This window comes from Pongo abelii, chromosome 9, assembly GCF_028885655.2.
Source record: "Pongo abelii isolate AG06213 chromosome 9, NHGRI_mPonAbe1-v2.0_pri, whole genome shotgun sequence".
Classification (NCBI taxonomy): Eukaryota; Metazoa; Chordata; class Mammalia; order Primates; family Hominidae; genus Pongo; species Pongo abelii.
Genome location: NC_071994.2, coordinates 112715179 through 112733496, shown reverse-complemented (window position 1 = coordinate 112733496; position 18318 = coordinate 112715179). Strand labels below are relative to the sequence as shown.

Below are 18318 nucleotides of genomic sequence, written 5' to 3'. Positions count from 1 at the left end.
AGCTCCCTGAAGGGGAAGTGGCTCCAACACCGTTTCCATGGCTCCCTGCTGTAACAGTATTTTTTACTGAACTAAGCATTACTAATTTTAGCCACGGATTATCTGGAAAGCAAGGAAGAAATAGATGAAAGGCAATTTTATCTTAACCACACTGAGCCCCTAAGAACCTTTTACTAAGAAAGTTGCTGCTAGAAAAGGCAACCATATAATTTCAACACCTTGGGGATGTTTGTCAACTGTTGTCCATCAGCACTTGGATATAGGAGGGAGATTCTGTTTTTCTAAGGAGGAAATAGAAACTCGGCAGGGAAATGATTTGATTTTGATCATTACAGCCTTTATAAGAAAATAGAATATCACCCCAGACACCTTAATTCTAACCGTAGCCTCTGTCTGTTCCAAGGCCCTTCCATTAATTAAATGATATTAGATTTGAGGATTAGGTTATTTTGGATGCTAGTTTCTATAAGCTGCTTCGGTGATGCATCTTGAAACAAAGATCTTCATAAGAGAAATAAATAATTTCTGTAACAAGGCTACTAAGATTTTGAGCAGGACGTTAAGGTAAAAAAAAAAAAAAGTAATAGACAGACTCTGTTCCCTTCATAAAGATGGAGATACTACTTAAATAAGTAACTTTCCATTACCTACAAAGGAGTCATAAGAGAGACAGATATATTCCTTATCATCTTAGCCACTGCATCCTTCACAACCAACAAATCCTCCAGACAATAATGGATTGTTAAAACTGAACTTGGAAGTATTCGGGTCTCAGTGTGGGATGCAGGGGAAATCCCTATGTGAGTTCTGAAGGAGGAGGCAATGTCACCCTGTGAGCAGGTCCCATTAGATAGCCAAGACATGACCCTCTTGGTACTGTCTGGGTACTCTGACTGGCCGTGTAGGCAAAAGTGTAGGGATTACCCTCGTGTGGAAATCCTGGTGGGTTTCCAGGCCCAGGTACCCCGGACTCGCTTCCCTAGGACTGGTGGCTGCAACTCTAAGGGTGGCATCTAATGAGGGTCAGCCTTCAGCAGAATTCAGAATGTCCTGTTGTTTTCCCCTTCCTTTTCTGAACCTCCTTCTAGACTGTTCTTTCATACTAAGATATAGAAAACTCATAAAAGCAGTATTACCCCAAAGGGAATTTGCATTCTCACTAATCTAAGCAACAAGCTAAAGAGAATTACTGGCAGTCACAGCTGTAGGGGAAGTAAACCTCTTTGAAAAGTCTTTTAAGTCATAGACTGGCTCTGTACCAGGAAACTTGGCAGGCTGTTGAAGGGAGAGGAGCAAAGAGGGACTGTCACCAGCTGCCCACTTCCAGGAATCTCTTCTAATCCAAGGAAATTCTGATTCAAGATTCCTTTAAGACTGCACAAGGTCACTCAAGAGTAGAATTAGATTCCATTATGGGAGCCTTGGGCATACTTCAAATGCAGTGTCTAGGCAGGCTTTGTCCTTGAAAGTATTTATTTCAAACACTTGAGGAATGCCTAAGCTGCTTCTTCATCCTAAGGGGACCATGGGACAGCTCAGATCAGGCTTATCTATTTCAGTTCACAGTGTGGTGGAGTTGCAGAAGAAATTCTTCCTGGAGGAAATGGCTCCCAAGCAGAGTCTTAAAAAATTAACAGAGGTTAAACTGAGGAAGAGAAATGAGAAGGCATTCCAGAGAAAAGAACTAGCAAAATCCAGGGTATAGAAAACAGCATGGGTAAGAGATCTTACATTTTTCCCTAGTGTAACTGGCAGGTTTCCAAGTATAAATGAGCTGGATTACTCAAGACCTCATGTGCCCTGCAGAAGAACTTGTATGATGACCTATTGGTAATGGAGCCGCTGAGAGTTGAAGCCAAGGAATATATTAACTTTTTGGCTGCAGATGAATAATGTAAAAATATGCAAGACATATATATATATAAGCAAAAAAAGAACTTTCCAAAGAAATGAAGAGCATGGTCCCAAATTTGTATACTTATATATGTGTGTGTGTGTGCATGTGTGTTTGTAGTGGGAGGTTTATTTATCATTGAAATTAAGAGCATGAATGAAATTAAGAATATGATGTCATAGTATTACAACATGATGATTATCCATGCTATATTATTCAGGTCTCTAGTTCCAAGTAACAAAAAAAAAACTCATATTAGCTTAAATCACACACAGTAGCTATGTGATGTTGGACAAGTTTCTTGACCCTGTTGTGCCTCAGTTTCTTCATTCATAAAATGAAGATAATAGTACCTCCTTCAAATGGTTACTGTAAGGATTAATTAAGGTAACGTGTAAAGTACTTGGATCAGTGCCTAACATATTTATGTCCAAAATTATTATTCTTGGTTGTACAACAAAGAAGTTAGAAAAATGCATGTTAAACTATTTTTGGCATTCAATTTCCAGTTTTGAGTGATTTGTATCTGCTTTATTTGTGTTATAAATTCTCTATAAATGGCATATGTTAATTAAATCATCAGAGGAAATACCTTACCAAAAAAATAAATGGAGTGATCCTAAGGGCCAAATGCTCCTGATCCTCAGGCCAGACAATTTAATAAGAAGGCTCCTGAACAAGGAATACAGGTCCTGGTTTTAAGTCCCATCTCTAAGACTTCCCAGGTGTATGAATTAGGGCTACCTAGAGAACATCTGTGAGTTTGAGTTTGCTCTTCCATTGGGTGTGAATAACTATAGTTTTTCTAACTATCTTACAGTGTTTGCTGGCTAATACAACAAGATAATGAAAGTGAAGTTCACCGTGAGCTATAAAACCCTGTACACATGGAAGGATTTCTTAATAAAGTAGTTCCCTCACTGACTCTATTTCTCATTTCTCTGCCTGAAAATTGCAAATCTGCTCAATGCAAAGGGATTGTGCTTATTGATTAGGTAATTACTGTAGAGTTTGCAGCCTTTGGAAAGCAAGAGGCTCTCTAGGATGCACTATAATTTTGCAGATCAGCAGCTCTTGAGTGCTCAGGGTAAGTCCATGTTGTTTGGGGTTATTCATGCCATTTGCTCCTCTGCTTCTCTTTCTTGCTATCTGCATTTGCTCATTTTATTATTAGCAACTGGCTTTGAGGTAAGGAGGAAAATAGAAAGGGAGATGAAACACAAACCATAAAATAATGTAACCTGTTAGTGAAAATGTCATCAGTGAGAGAAGATGCTGGATCTTACTGTACTTTAGATAAACTGTGACATCTTTGAATGCGTACCTGGGCAATGAATTTGTGCCCTTTCTATACAATCAGAGATGTGGTATTGTTGCTTAAGCCTCATGAAACTCATTAATGTTCAGAATGGAGCCTACGTTTTCAAATTTGGTTATGGTTCTCGTTACTGTGCTTTGGATTGAAAAAGTCTTACAGAAGAGTAAAACTCTTCCCAAGCATGTGAGTGCTCTTTATATATTGCACCTACATCTTATAAGCTTAGTCTGAGTCTTGTAACCCCTCTCCCATCACAGAAAGCTCTTCTCCATATCTGACTCAGTTTTGTAGCTCTGATGGTAGACTGACATTTCCAGTCTCAGGCTAGAAACTGAAAAAGTCCATTCTCTATAATAATTCCTCCTTGAGACCATGGAGCATGAGGTATATCTCAAGGTAGCCTCAAATCCCTGGAAATTTGAGGGGTTTGGGGCATTAACAATCTGGATAGTTTTGGTCCAAATCTGGCTAGTGACCTTTAGAGAAAGAGCATTTTCACCCAGAGATATAAGAATATGATGTCATAGTATTACAACATGATTATCCATGCTATATTATTTATTATTCAGGTTTCTAGTTCCAAGTAACAACAACAACAACAACAACAAAACCGAACTCATATTAGCTTTAAAGAACTATGAGCTCACTGAAGGAAGGGCAGGAGATGACAGGAACTCCAGGAGTTTGTACACCATTGGGACATTCTTTCTCTCCTACATCTCTCAGGCTGGCTGCCCCACAAGCCAGATCCATGGCAACAAACATCACTGGACTTTTATTTTTAAAACCTCTAAACCAGAGAAGACAGTTCTTGCCCCTCTGAAGGAGTAATTCTTTTTTGGAGGTGTATCTGTTGGTCTTCAGAGAACTGTGACTTTAAGATGTCTATTTTCCTCAAGAGCTTTCCAGTCCAAATGTCACACAGGTAAATGATAAATATGTAATGAGATACATATAAATAATTAAATGACAAAAATTATCAAGGCACCGAGAGACTTTAGTCTCATCTGCTGTGAGTGAGAGGATGAGAAATATTATAATGAGACACAAAATTCTGTTTCACCAACTGGCTAGTGATAGAAAAATGGCAGATAACTTCAGAATCATACCAAAGCCGTATGTGATGGTTATTTATGCTTGTTCCATATGTACATATTAAAACTTAACCATTTCAGAAACAATTATTCCATTGCATGAGACCAGTTGTTATCAATTATTTCTGATGTTGAATATATATATAAAAGTATAAATTAAATACGTTCCTTTGGGAAAGGTATCTGTACTAGGTGAATGCATCTAATATTTCTACTTCTGTGCTCATAGACTATAATGTGGAGCAACTAGAATTGTGCAAGATGGCAGCCTTAAGTGTGTGGGAGTGGAGTTTGGAAATGTGGTAGAGACTTAAAATTGCCTATGCAATATTCATTCTCCCTTCTTCCTTACTAATAAAACTTTAATTATATTTTAGATTATAGTATGCCCAGGTAAAAACTTACATTTTCCTGGTGGCTTGCTGTCAATAAGAAACCAGCTAAAGTTGCTAGTGGGGCATCTGAAAAGCCCTCTTTCCTTTCTTCTTTCCTGCTTCCTGGAATACAGATATAATGCCTGGAACTCCGGCAGCTAATCTGGGTGACTAAGAGACATGTAAAGATGGCAGAGATGATGGATAGAAAGAACTTGGTTCTGAAGATCATGGAATGGAGTGACCAGACCTGCCCTAGACTGCCCACCTTCATGCTTTTAATTCTATTTTTATTATTATTTTTAGGGAGATACACTTTTTAATGTAAAGCCATTAACATTTTGAACTTTCTTATACATGAAGCCAGTTAAACATGTGTTTTAAAATTCCAGGTATTATAGGAAACACAGAATACTAAAAAGCAATTTAACTGTAGAAACAGTGAATGAAAGATCATTGTCTTCAGAGTTCTGCTGTTATTTGACTCACTGCCATCCAGGCACCATCCATCTGCCCTTCTCACATCTTCATTTCACCTTGAAAGCTGAACAGAGGTGAGAGAAATATAGAGGAATGATGAGGGAGGCAGGAAGAATGGAAAAGCCGTATTCTGGCTCCTTTCCAGTTCATTCCTTAATCTCCCATGTGGATGCTCATGGTTGGCAGAAAAAAAAAAGCAGTGAAAGCCATTACTACACCTTAATCTTAAATCTTAAAACAGCTTTCAGAGAGGGTAAAAAGCACCTAAATAAAACCCTTTGCCTAGAAAAGTTGCACTGAAGCTTGAAAATGGAACTGATGGCTAATAATACATTTTGGGTTACAGCAAGAGTTCTGAGATACAAATGTGTTCATTTTATCTTCCAGTGTCTACATTCACATCAATGGCTTAGGACATGTATTTACAAATTCCTGTGAAACACATGTTACATTCAGGTTATCAGGCTACCTTTTTTTCCCCCAAGATAGGATGTTCAAGCATTCTAGTTTTTGTTTGTTTGTTTGTTTGTTTTTTGAGACAATCTGGCTCTGTTGCCCAGGCTGGAGTACAGTGGTGCTATCTCAGCTCACTGCAACCTCCACCTCCCGGGTTCCAGTGATTCTCCTGCCTCAGCCTCCCCAGTAGCTGGAATTACAGGCATGCACCACCACACCCAGCTATTTTTTTGTACTTTTAGTAGAGATGGGGTTTTACCATGTTGGCCAGGCTGGTCTCCAACTCCTGACCTCAGGCAATCCACCCGCCTTGGCCTCCCAAACTGCTGGGATTACAGGCATGAGCCACTGTGCCCAGCCCAAGCATTCTAGTTTTAAGTGAGAATAAATTAAAAATATTTGCAGAACAAAGTACAATTACATTCTTGAACAATCAAATTAGTGCTTTAAAAATATTTGACACTATCAAATGCTCTCAAATCCAAGCTTATCTCAAGAACTAATCAACATAATATAATGTAGGCAGCTTTGGTTGAGAACATCATAAACTAATAGGATCTGGAATATAAATACCAGAAATTGTTGTATGTTGCATGGTTTGTTTTTTAGTGGGAATGAAAAGTACAGCTGGGAGCAGTGGCTCATGCCTGTAATCCCAGCACATCAGGAGGCCGAGGCAGGAGGATCACTTGAGGTCAGAAGTTCAAGACTAGCCTGGCCAACAAGGTGAAACCCCGTCTCTACTAAAAATACAAAAATTAGCCAGATGTGGTGGTGTATGCCTGTAGTCCCAGCTACCTGGGAGGCTGAGGCATGAGAATGGCTTACACCGGGGAGGTGGAAGTTGCACTGAGCCGAGATCGTGCTACTGCTCTCAGCCTGGGTGACAGAATGAGACTCCATCTCAAAAGGAGAAAAGTACAGCTCCTAATGTAATATTCCTAAAATATTTTTTTGGCACCTACCACAGACAAGGTACTTTGATAAGTACTGGGGCCACTATATCCTGTCTAGGTCTGTTATGTTCATCTGCAGCTAGAGAGGGGATTGCAATATGCAGGATTCTGAAGAAACACAAGCATAAAGGGGCCAAATTATACATGTAGGTCTCACATGTAGATCTCGAGAGAAGGATTTTACTCAAATATGTAGGCAGTGGTCATTAGAGCAATAACAAAGGCAACAACAACAAACAGTGGAGGGGAAACACTGCATATCCAAGAGCCCCAGACAACAGGTCTGGGGAACCTGGGGCCTCTGGAGTTGATCTCAGCCTTCAGTGAATTTTAATTCCGAAGTAGAACAAGTCTTTCAAAATTCCCCATTTTAAATTTGTAAATAAAAGGAGAACAATTATTTTTGTCTTGGAGAAAGGATGATTTCCAAATGGTGCAGAGGTCATAGGAGTACTGAAGGGTGGTTATAGCAGCCGCTCACCTGCTCTGATGTTCTCAGGCCAGGTGAATAGGAAGGTCAAAGGCCTCCAGGCTGTTGCCCCTCTCTGTAGGTTTCTGGATTTCTACTACTTTTCTTTACTTGTACTTCTGTGGATTTTCTTCTGTGTCCCTCTGCCTTGTGTTCTCTTTCCCTCAGTGTCTATCCATCTCTGTTATATATACACATATGGGCATGCATACATATATACATATTCTATATGTATATACATGTACATTCATTTTTTCCTCTGTTCTTTTAATTTTTGTAATATAGAATTGAAAAGTATGTTTTGCATTTCTTAATTAGTATGGTTTCTTGAATATATTTTGTCTTTCTTGGATTGTTTTCAAAAAAATATAAAGGAGGTAAGTGAAATTATTTAAATTTCTTTTTAAAAAAACCCAAGGAATTGGAGTGGCCATCTATGTGACGTCTGTTTTTTTGCACGTGTGTGTGTGTGTGAGTAATGGGAAGAAGATAGTGCAAAGGCCAGACTAGAAAACACATTTATCATCTGTTAGAGCAGAAAGTAACAGCTTATGTCTCACCCATACACCCAATTCACCCATCTATTGTAGCTCCAAATTAGAAATAGAAAAGAAAAGGAAGATTACAGTTATCACACTGAAAACTATAGCATCTTACTGACACATTATATTAACTCTTTCTTACTAGGAATTGGTTCTAATATTTTGGCCACTTTTTCTCCAGAAGGGGAAAAAATTCTTTCATCTTCATAAGCTACCTAGGAGTTAACAGGTTTTCTGAAATATTTATTATGAATTAATTAGTGGATACTGTGCATTTAAAGGAGATATGACTGGGTTCTTGCATGTTCACTTGCTCTGCCTTTCAACATTTAAAAATAAACATAAGGATGTCTACAGGGTGTGGAGATAGATTATCAGTAAGTCTTTTTTTTCTGTAGTTACTGGAAATAGTTATTATAAAGCCTAAGTGATACAACCTATGCTGCATTTTAATTAGACTTCAGTGTTTTCTTTCTGATGATGGCATCTGGAGAACAATCTGGGTGCATTTCCCACAGTAAGATGCCTTTTGTGGGCTGATATCTCAAAATACATCTTACAACCATCATAAAGAATAGTAAAGTTATCAGCACCAAAAGTTGTCTGTTGTCATCAAATGAAGGACAGATATTTTTAGTGGAATCACCCAGATTAGCTATCAAGATGAGACTATATCTACATGGCATGACTAAAGCTTTTCTGGTCCATCTTGACAAAACCTGCAATGGTAAATTGGTATAACTAGCCATTAGAATCCTGATTTCGATTGTGAGTAAGATGTACCTATTAGATCAGGGGCCAGGACTAGGAGGCTACACAGCCATATGGCATGCCACTTTCCTACCTAAAAATGCTTCAAAGCTTTCCCAATGCCGTTACTATAGAGACCAAACTTCTTACCTGTATGACCTGGGCCCCAAGCCGCTGCTGCTATCAGCACTCAGCTTCTCAAGCATTTCTTCAATGTCTCAATATGCCACGCACTCTCTTTCTCAGCCCCTGGTATTCAACTATGCTAGATTTCCTGTCTGAAGTAATCTCTCCTTACCGTTTCTCACACTTCTTTCCCATTGTCTGGTTTAACCTTCGGGTGCCAATTTAAATATCACTTCCTCCAGGATGTCTCATCTGATACACAAAGGACATGTTAGTTTTCCCATGAATGTTTCCATGGCACCCAACACTTCCCCTGGCTAATTTCCTCATGCTGTAATTGCTCATTTCACTGTCTGTATCCTCTACTAGATGAGAAGCCCTGTGAACATATTATCCTCTATCTTGTACAGCTTTGTGCCCAAAGTGCTTACCACAGGTACTCACATGAATACTTTGGAATGAATAAACTTCAGATTATGTGAAGTGATACCAATATCAAGGAATTAGAAAAAAAATGAACAGACAGGTAGAATGTGAAAGAAAACTGGGTAAAGGGGTCTGGTCCAATAGGTAGTACATATTAGGTGGATACACTAGTAGTGACAGCTATGGGCCACCGGCAGATGGCCCTCAGATAAATGAAGCATGCAGTCAGGAATTGATTTTGGATATCAACTTCCTAGTATGGGATTAGCATTCAGAAATCAGATTCTTGGCCAGGTGTGTGGGGGCTCATGCCTGTAATCCTAGCACTTTGGAGGGCCAAGGTGGGTGGATCTTCTAAGCTCAGGAGTTTGAGACCACCCTGGGCAACATGGAGAAACCCCATCTCTACTCAAATTTTTAAAAAAATTAGCCAGGCATGGCAGTGGGTGCCTATAGACCCAGCTACTCAGTAGGCTGAGGCATGAGAATTGCTTGAACCCAGGAGGCAGAGGTTGCAGTGAGTTGAGATCATGCCACTGCACCCCACCCTGGGCAACAGAACGAGACTGTCTCCAAAGGAAAAAAAATGAGATTATCGACCTTGGGAAGATTGTGCAATGCAAGGGAGAAGTCTAGTCTCTAAAAACAAGTCTAGTCTCTAAAAACCTGTTTGGATCTAAATACGAACACATCAAACCAGTTTCTGGAACTATGTGTATTGCAAGTGTCTTGGGATCAAGAACAAGGTGAGAACCCAGCCATTCTATCTGTAGCACAAGATTAGAGTGGTGCCAGAGCAAAGTAGATGATGTAGAACCTGAGAATCCTTGGATTCCCCCAAAATTCAGGAAAAAAATACTTTTAGAGCCTAGAGCAAAGCTGGACCTGAAGATGGATGCTAAAGGGCTCCGTTTATAGTAATTTGAGGGATATGAGGACAAGGACTACAGAAGTCATTACCCCTCTCAGACAATTCAGTTATTAAGAAGGACAAACGGGTCTGACTAGCCTGCATCTAGAGGTTAACGTGCATGGATCATTCATGTGAGAAATCTACATGGAAGCTGGGGAGGCAAGTCAGGAACAGATTCCCAAGTCTGAAGTGTGCATGTATTTATTGTTCCCTCAGAAGATTACTTACTCTAGAACAAAGGAATTTGGAAAGGACTTTTGTCCTTAAGCCTGTATATTAGTGCTCTTGCCTAATAAATAACATTCTTTAAGGTATTTTCCGTATCTGGTTCAGTCTGAGTTTCACATTGTTAGGAGAGGCACTCCATGGCTTAAGAATCTTAGCAGAGTAGAGCTTGTTCACAACACTTGACCAGGTACCATTCCAGTGTCTATCATTTCTGGCAAGACTTCAAGTCACAGCCTCCATGACAGAGCTCCCAGAATAAGCCAGAAGAGAATCATTTTAACCCAAATAGACCAACTAGAAAAGCTCTCAGCCTTAAGTCAAAATAGGTCAGACAACCAAAAATATAGTCAAAACTCTAATAGAATTAGAAAACTTATCATGAAAAACTTACAGAGAATTTTATCCAGAAATCAATATTTTCTAGCATTGGATTTAGTCCTAAGATTGTATCAAAGTCAAACTGCTCAATTTTTTCCTTAATGTTGACATATTTTTTTTTCAACACAAAAAAGGGGAAGAGGACTCAACAGTAGTGAATACTAGTTGCATTCTGAGAGACTGGGGCAGTAGTTACGTGATTAAACATTCCAAAAAGAATTTCTGCTAGATGTTCCACAATTTGAATGTAAGCCACAACTTTTTAAATATGAAATGTTGTTGTTCTGTTTCTTTACCGGCAGCTATGAGAAGAGGCAGGTTTTTTGTTGTTTGTTTTGTTTTTTTCTTTACGGAAGCAGGGAAAGGCAATATAGAGAAAGGAGTCAGTGATTTTGTAGTTATTGTTGTTTTGTTTGTTAATAGTCTTCATTGTTCTGTTGAGATCTGTTGAAATATCTCCCTCTTTCCACAAACTACCAGCTTTCCCAGAATAGAGTCTCGTTTTACTCACCTACTGATATTGTGTTTGCCACAGAGAGCAGACATGCTTTCTATTGAACAATTGAATAAATGAATCAGTGTGTAAATGGCAATTTCCCTAAAAGCACTAAGTTAGAAAGCTGTTTGTCCCCTCCCTAAATCAGAAGGAAAGGACAAGTCAACCTAGATTTATTTATCTCACCCATGCTGAGAGCAAAAGCCACTTGAAAACAAGTCCGCCAAGAGATGCATGGGTCAGAGCAGAGAGAGGCTAACAGGCCATGGTAGAAGAGTGTTCTCCATGAAACCTTCCCAAATGCCCTTGATCTTCTCTTTACACTATCTTAGAACACTCTTCTGAGTTTATTACAGCCCTTTCTCATTTGGAGAATTGGATGTTTCAGACTGTTGGAGAAGGGGAGTAAAGACAGAAAACTATAACACCTTGTAAGCCTGAGCATGCCCTGGTGGCCAGGGCACTGCTTTCTGTATATTCCTCTGCTACAGTTTGAGTGTGCGTCTCCAAAATTCAGGTGTTGCCAGTATGATAGTATTAAGAGGGGGGCCTTTAAGAGGGATTAGGCTATGAAGTATCCCTGCTCCTGAATGGATTCATGCCATTTCAAAAGGGTTTGAGGGAGAGAGTTTGCCCTTTCTTGTCCTTCTGCCTTCTGTCATGTGAGGAGACAGCGGTTCCCCCCCTCTGGAGGGTGCAGCTTTCAAAGTGACATCTTGGAAGCAGAGACCAGGTTCTCACCAGACACCTGAACCTGCAGTGTCTTAATCTTGGACTTCCCAGTGTCCAGAAATGAGAGGAAATAAAATTCTGTTCTTTATAAATTACCCAGTTTGTGATACTCTGTTATAGCAACACAAACAGACTAAGACAGACTCATTCATCCTCAAGCAATCACAAGACATGGAAATTAGTGCTATTACCATTGGGCAGATAGAGGAATCTGAGGTACAGAGAGGTTAGGTGACTTTTCCAAAGTTACCCAGCTAGTCTGAGGAGATTATGATTCCAGAGTCCCCATCTTTAACCACAGAGGAACTTAGCTGTCCAGAATTTTGCCTTACCCCAACGGAATCATCTCATCACTTTGTTTTCTGAATAAATGGGACTTTAGGAAACAAATTCCAACTGTTCCACTAAATCCTCTCATTATTCTGAAGACATGTAAAGTCAAGTGCAGGGAGCAGAAGATAATCTGGTGGTGACCTCGAAGCATTTTCAAACCACCCAGAGCTAAATGAGCCAGTGGCCAAAGTGTAGGAAAGCTGAGCTCTGGGAAGGCGGGGAGCCCACACTTGCTAAGGGCTTTTGCTCTTTCACCTTCCTATCTTTTCAAACCTCCATACTGGCAGTCATTTCTGACTCCACGTCCTCCCACTTGTCAAAAGGTCTCCATTTGCCTGACCATAATGAGCAATTTGCTCTAATCCGTGAATAGAAATTGGAATTTAATTCATTTTAGTGGCATTTCAAGAAGAGAGATGCTTAAACAAACTATTTGATGTCCTCTATGTTACTACTGAAGGTTAATCGCTACCCAATATGCATACTTGAGCTCCAAACTATGTTCTTGAGAAAACGGAATAATTAAACCACAAGTGGTAATTACTTGTATTTTAGGAGGCTTCTTGCTGTAGCAGCATTATTAAGTAATATCTTTTCAAAGTTGGCAGTCAGCTCTCAAATTTCTATTTTCAAATGTGTATGCTATCCATTAATTTCTGTTAATTTTGTTCAGTATTGCAAATGGAAAGGTTATTATAGGACTAAAATCTGAAGCTGGTATTTTGTGATATGCCTTATTCTCCTCGTAAACATCTTTGCTTCAGAAATTTGTCTTCATTTTAATATATTCTAAACATATAAACATTGCCTTATTAGGAATATTTCTGAATTTATTTTAGAAATGTAGCTCTGATGCATCCATTTAGACTGAATGTTTCACAGCCACTTAAAATTCTGTATTTGAGAAATATTTGTTAAATAAACATGGGACATGGGGAAATGTTTATAATGTGAATGAAAAAATGTTAAACCTAATGCAGAGTATTAACATCATTTTAGAAATATAATTCTACATGTGCACAGATATAGGAAAAAATGATTTTTAAATTACCAGATATCTCTGGATAGTGGATTTTAGATAGTTTTAATTTTATTTTCATTTTTTTCCTGTATTGACCATTGTTTTGTAATAGATACAGATTGTTTTTATACTTTATTATGTTTATTAATATTTTGTAGATTATAAGAAAATTGTCATATTTGAAACTCAAACACTACAGATAGGGCTGAAATACTTCCTAAATATCTTATACTTTCAGTCCCCTCCACAGAGACTAACATGGTTACTAACTTGGTGGGTAGCTGGGTTTCTCAACAGTGGCTCTATAGACATGTTGGGCAGGATAATGCTTTTTTGGGGGAGTGGATGGGGGATTGCCATTCCGTACACTGTAGGATGTTTTATCTCTGGTCTCTATCCACTAGATGCCAGTGGCACCCACCTGTTAGTTGTGATAACTAAAAATGTTTCCAGACATTGCCAAATGTCCTCTGGGGGGCAAAATCACCACCAGTTGAAAACCCCTGGTGTCTAGCTTCCCAGGACTTTTTTCTCAGCTTTGGCATGTGCATACACTCACATAAAAATACATCACCAAAAAATAAACGATATTCTGTACATATCTACAACTTTTATTGTATTCAATGTGATGTCTTTATGGCCTTTGTAAGTTAATGCATGTAGATTTCGTGTATTACATTAATCAGAAAACAAAAGAAATGTAATAAAAACTTACAAAGAAGAAATGTATGCCATCATAATCCACACAAAGACCTTTAGGAGGACATCACTCTACATAAATATAGTGCGGAAGGTGACTCTGGGGCATGTTCCACTCCCTGATGAAAGGAAGAACCCCCCAAAAGCCACTGTGACTGAGAACCAAGTTAAAAGAATGAAATAATAGGATGCCCCATCTAGGCAGAATGTGAAAAAAGGATGTTACCCTCAGATTCAGGGGCAGGAGGTGTCAGTCCCCAGAACAAGGCTAGTCAAAGAGTCCTCCTGCATTAATGTCTTCTCACCAATTGCTGCGATCCAACACCAGCCCGTTTCTTTGTCCCCTTTTCTACATCTAAACCTATCACTACAAACCTCTTTTTTTTTTTTATCAGTATAAAGGACCCACATTAAAGCAATATTTAACCTTTGAGTTTAGAATCGATGTTCAAAAACAAAATTTAGGTTAATCCTTCGCCCTGAAAGTATAACAGTCAATTCCATTCATAAGAAACAGAGCATTGATAGCTCCCCAAGAGCTCCAAGTCCTGGGGTGCCTCTCCCTTGTCTCAACTCAAACCCTTCTTCCAGAGATAATGACTACCCTGAATTTTTTGATAATCATATTTTAATTTTCTATGTGGTTTGTTACCCATGTATGCATTCCTAAATAATATGGCAGCTTCGCCTATTTTGAACCTTATTTCATTCATCATTACATCATTACATGTGAGAATCATCTATAATGTTAATCATGGCTATGATTTGGTCATGATCATTACTGTAGATACACTGTTTTATGAATAGACAACAGTTATTTATACAGTCTATTCTTTCTGGTTATTTAGATATTTTTCCAATTTTAGATATGACAAAGAATTCTTCAATATGTAGTCCTGCTCATGGGTCCTGGGACATATGTGCATGAGTTTCTCTAGGGTACATACCAAGCATTGGATTAACCACATTGAAGGGTCTGTATGTGATTTAAACTCCTGAGAGCACTGAAGAAAAGTTGGCTCCACATTTTCACCATTACTTGGTTGTTCACAGCCATTAAAATTTCAATGTGGTTTTTGCTTCTTAATACTATGCAATTGAACATAAATACCTGTGAATAATAGAGATGGTATAAAGGCCTTTGAACTAAATGAACACTAGATGAAGTTATCTGAATGAGCTTCTTCCCACCCCTGAGTGAGGTGAGGCCAGTGCCTTGCAAATTTCTCCATCTTTCCCCTTGACAGTCAGGAGCTAAGAAGAGGAGAGGATGGGCCTACAAAAACTAAGTCTGAATAGTCCCTGGGTCCAAGCCAGAGAAAATTTTAAATGCCCTGTCACCAAATCCGAGCAGTTAGCCAAAAAGTAATGTTTCAAACAACTAAATAAAAACGTTATCAAATCCAACTGACAAAAAAGAAAACAAGAACTGTTACAAGTTCAAATACTGCACCAACATGGAACTCATCCAACCTCCTGCCTGCCCACACCTATTCATTAACAGTGCTCCCCATCTCAGCAAATGACATCACCATTCAGCCTGCAGACCAAATCACAAGAAGAATATTTTTGTGGAATTCTCCCCCTTCTTCACCATCCACACCCAATAACTTTTTCTCAAATATGCCCACTTACCTCTATCCCTATCTCTAATAGCTTAATATCTTAGTCCAGAGCACTCACATTGCTTGCCTGGATATGAGCCATCAACAGCTTCCTCACCGCTTTCCCTGAATCCACTGTATTTCAAACCCCTAAGTCGCGGATCTGATTCCTGATATATACTACTGTATTTGATGAATGAATGAATTTATTCTTGTTTCCTTCCAGGCTATTCACCAAGGAGGTATCTTCTCAAATACTGGTCTAATTGCATTGCTACAAACCTTTAAATCTTTCAATGGCTTCCCATTTTAGGGTAAAATTCCAAGTTATCACTGGATGTTCTCACTTATAAGTGGGAGTTGAACATTGAGAACACATGGACACAGAGAGGGGAACTACACACACCAGGGCCTGTTGGGGGGTGAGGGGATGAGGGGAAGGAACTTAGAGGACAGGTTAATAGGTGCAGCAAACCACCGTGGCACATGTATACCTGTGTAACAAACCTGAACGTTCTGCACATGTATCCTGTTTTTTTTTTTTAAGAATTTTTTTTGTAAAAAGTAAAAACATTAAAAAAATACAATAAACATGAAAAAAATTCCAGATTCTGGACATTCTGTCATTCTGGGCTCCTGTCTAAGGATTTTGTGAGATCAGAGCCCTCCAAAAACTCTCAGTGGATAAGAAGCAGGAGAATAAACCTTTGTTGTTTTAAGACAAAAAATAATCCAAATTATTTAATACAGCTTACAAGACTTTAAGTGATCTTCTCATGGCTTAACTCTCAAGCTTTATCATTCACAAGTTCTTCCTTTGAAACCCATACTTTAGATATTCTGAACTTCTAGTAGAGCCTAGAACACTCTGCCTTCTCTTGTCTCTGGGACTTTGCACACACTAATCTCTTCCCCAGAATACTTCTCTAAAGGCTATTTCCCTCTTAGCAGCTACCAGGGTTATTTATCAATATTCTGGCCCTTTCTCCATCAAGGCCCAGTGGGGTTGTGTTTCCTTGCCCCCTTAGGTTAGGTATAGTTATGTAAATCTTTCTGGCTAATGAAATTTGAACAGAAGTGACTTGCATCACTTCTGGGGTGATGATGGAAGAGCCAGTGGACAGTCATCTATTCTCGGTCTGTTTCTCTCTCTATATTTCGCCTCAGGATCCAAATGTCTTTGCCCATAACTGTGTCTGGCTGTCAGGAATGTGCTCTGATAAATACAAGAAAAGACTTTCCTATCTGTCCCACCAATTCTGCTTCTGAAGACGTGTATAAGCCATACGCCTGGTTTGTGAGTAGAAAATGATTGTTGGCTCTTAAATTTGCTTTCAAAAATACATTTCTAATCCAGAAATGACACACATAGAGTGTGTCATTTGTATGTCTGATTTCTTGGTAATGCACTAAAGGCATGGGGCTAGTTCCTGGACTGGCCCAGAATGGTGTCTTGATTGCTACCACCGTGGGGAAGCCTTTGGAGGCTTATTACAATGTGTGGGATAAGACAGCCACTATAAACATTCATCAGGCAAGATAGAAAAGGATTTCAATGGTGATTATCCTGTTGGCCTGTCTCTTCCTCTTTCTGTCTCTCCATATCTCTGTCACTCCTGTATTTCCCCTGCCGCCTCCTCTCTCCTTTACTCTCACCCTCTTTTTCTCATTTGCACTCTCGCCCACTTGTATCACTGCCTTCTGTTTTTGATGAGCACCAAAAACAAGTTAGGAACTGTTTACTTTGTCAGCAAGTGGGAAAGAGATCCTGCAGCATCTGTATCTCCTCATCCCCTTCACTTCCCCTCCCTTCCAATCCCATCCCTTCACCTCCCCATCTCTTTTTCTCTGCGCCTGCCCCTTTCTCTCCCTCTATCACTCGTCCTCCTCCCCTCTCTCCTTCTTTTTTTGTTTTTAAATACTATAAAATGAAACAGAGCATGCTCAAAACCATGGTAATCTTTTCAAAGAAAGAGAATCTCTTTAGTTTCCACATGGTTTGGGAGAAAAGAGGCCATTTGCTTTCTTCCTTGGGGTCATGGGTCTTTTAAAAAGGCTGAGATGGAGCTAAAAATTAGAGAAGCCACCCTGTTGTTCTTCCTCCAGACCCCCTTCCCTAGCCTCTGTTTCCGAAGCCTCTCAGCCTGGCTTTCTATTCCCTTTTCACTGCTCTGCTCTCTTCACCTGTACTTCACTGCTGGAAGTCCAGTTATTCCCACCTACAGAGTTTTTTGAAAAAGATGAAAATTACTAAGGTTCTTTAGAATTAGTTGGTATAAAGACAATATACATTGATTGAAAACATCTTAGGAAATAGTTTAAATTGCAGAGTTGCAATACTATTCAGGCATAATAACAGTGGGTTATTTAGAAAATTTGGGACTGCTTTTCAACATATTATTAATAGGAAGAAAACGTACTTAAATTTTTTCCCTCATTTTACTCAACCTACTAGCTCAAAGCCAATAAACAGTACACACTTATGAAACTGAATTTGTAGGGTTCATACTAGTCTAAGGTTGCTTCCTCATGGAGCTATTATTTTGTAACATATCCCTTTTCAAAGAAAATTCAAAGGTTGCCTGTATATATTCAGGTATATTCAACACAAAAAAAAGCATGTATGTGCCTCAAGTCTGTGAGCAAAAAGAATTTTAGCATCTGAGTTTTGAACTCTACTTTTTTCCACAATATTGCTTTCCTTTGAGCCCTTCAAATAAAGTTTCTTAATGATCTAGACAAAACAAGGATTAGATAGTATTAAGAAAGCAGAATAGGGTAGCAATTTATTATTGTACACAGTCTACTTCTTTCCAGGATTATTTTTAAATCCTATTCTGGAGTTTATCACGACAGCAGAAACCATTTCATCCAAATGCATGAGGTTTTCAGAATATAATTTTTTTCCAAAGGAAGAATACTTCAAAATAAATACAAACAATTGCTCCAATGTCAACTGTGCCTGTGTTGTGATGAATGTACAAAAATTAGCAATTAGCAAATTAAAGCAATGTTGGTGCCATTTCTGA

At 39.0% G+C, this 18318-nt stretch overlaps 1 long non-coding RNA gene across 1 annotated transcript in view; it reads left to right on the top strand.

Annotated features, from left to right (window-relative positions):
* LOC134759427 (uncharacterized) overlaps positions 1 to 18318 on the top strand; it is a 400963-nt gene that overhangs the window by 177900 nt on the left and 204745 nt on the right. The window lies entirely within an intron of this gene.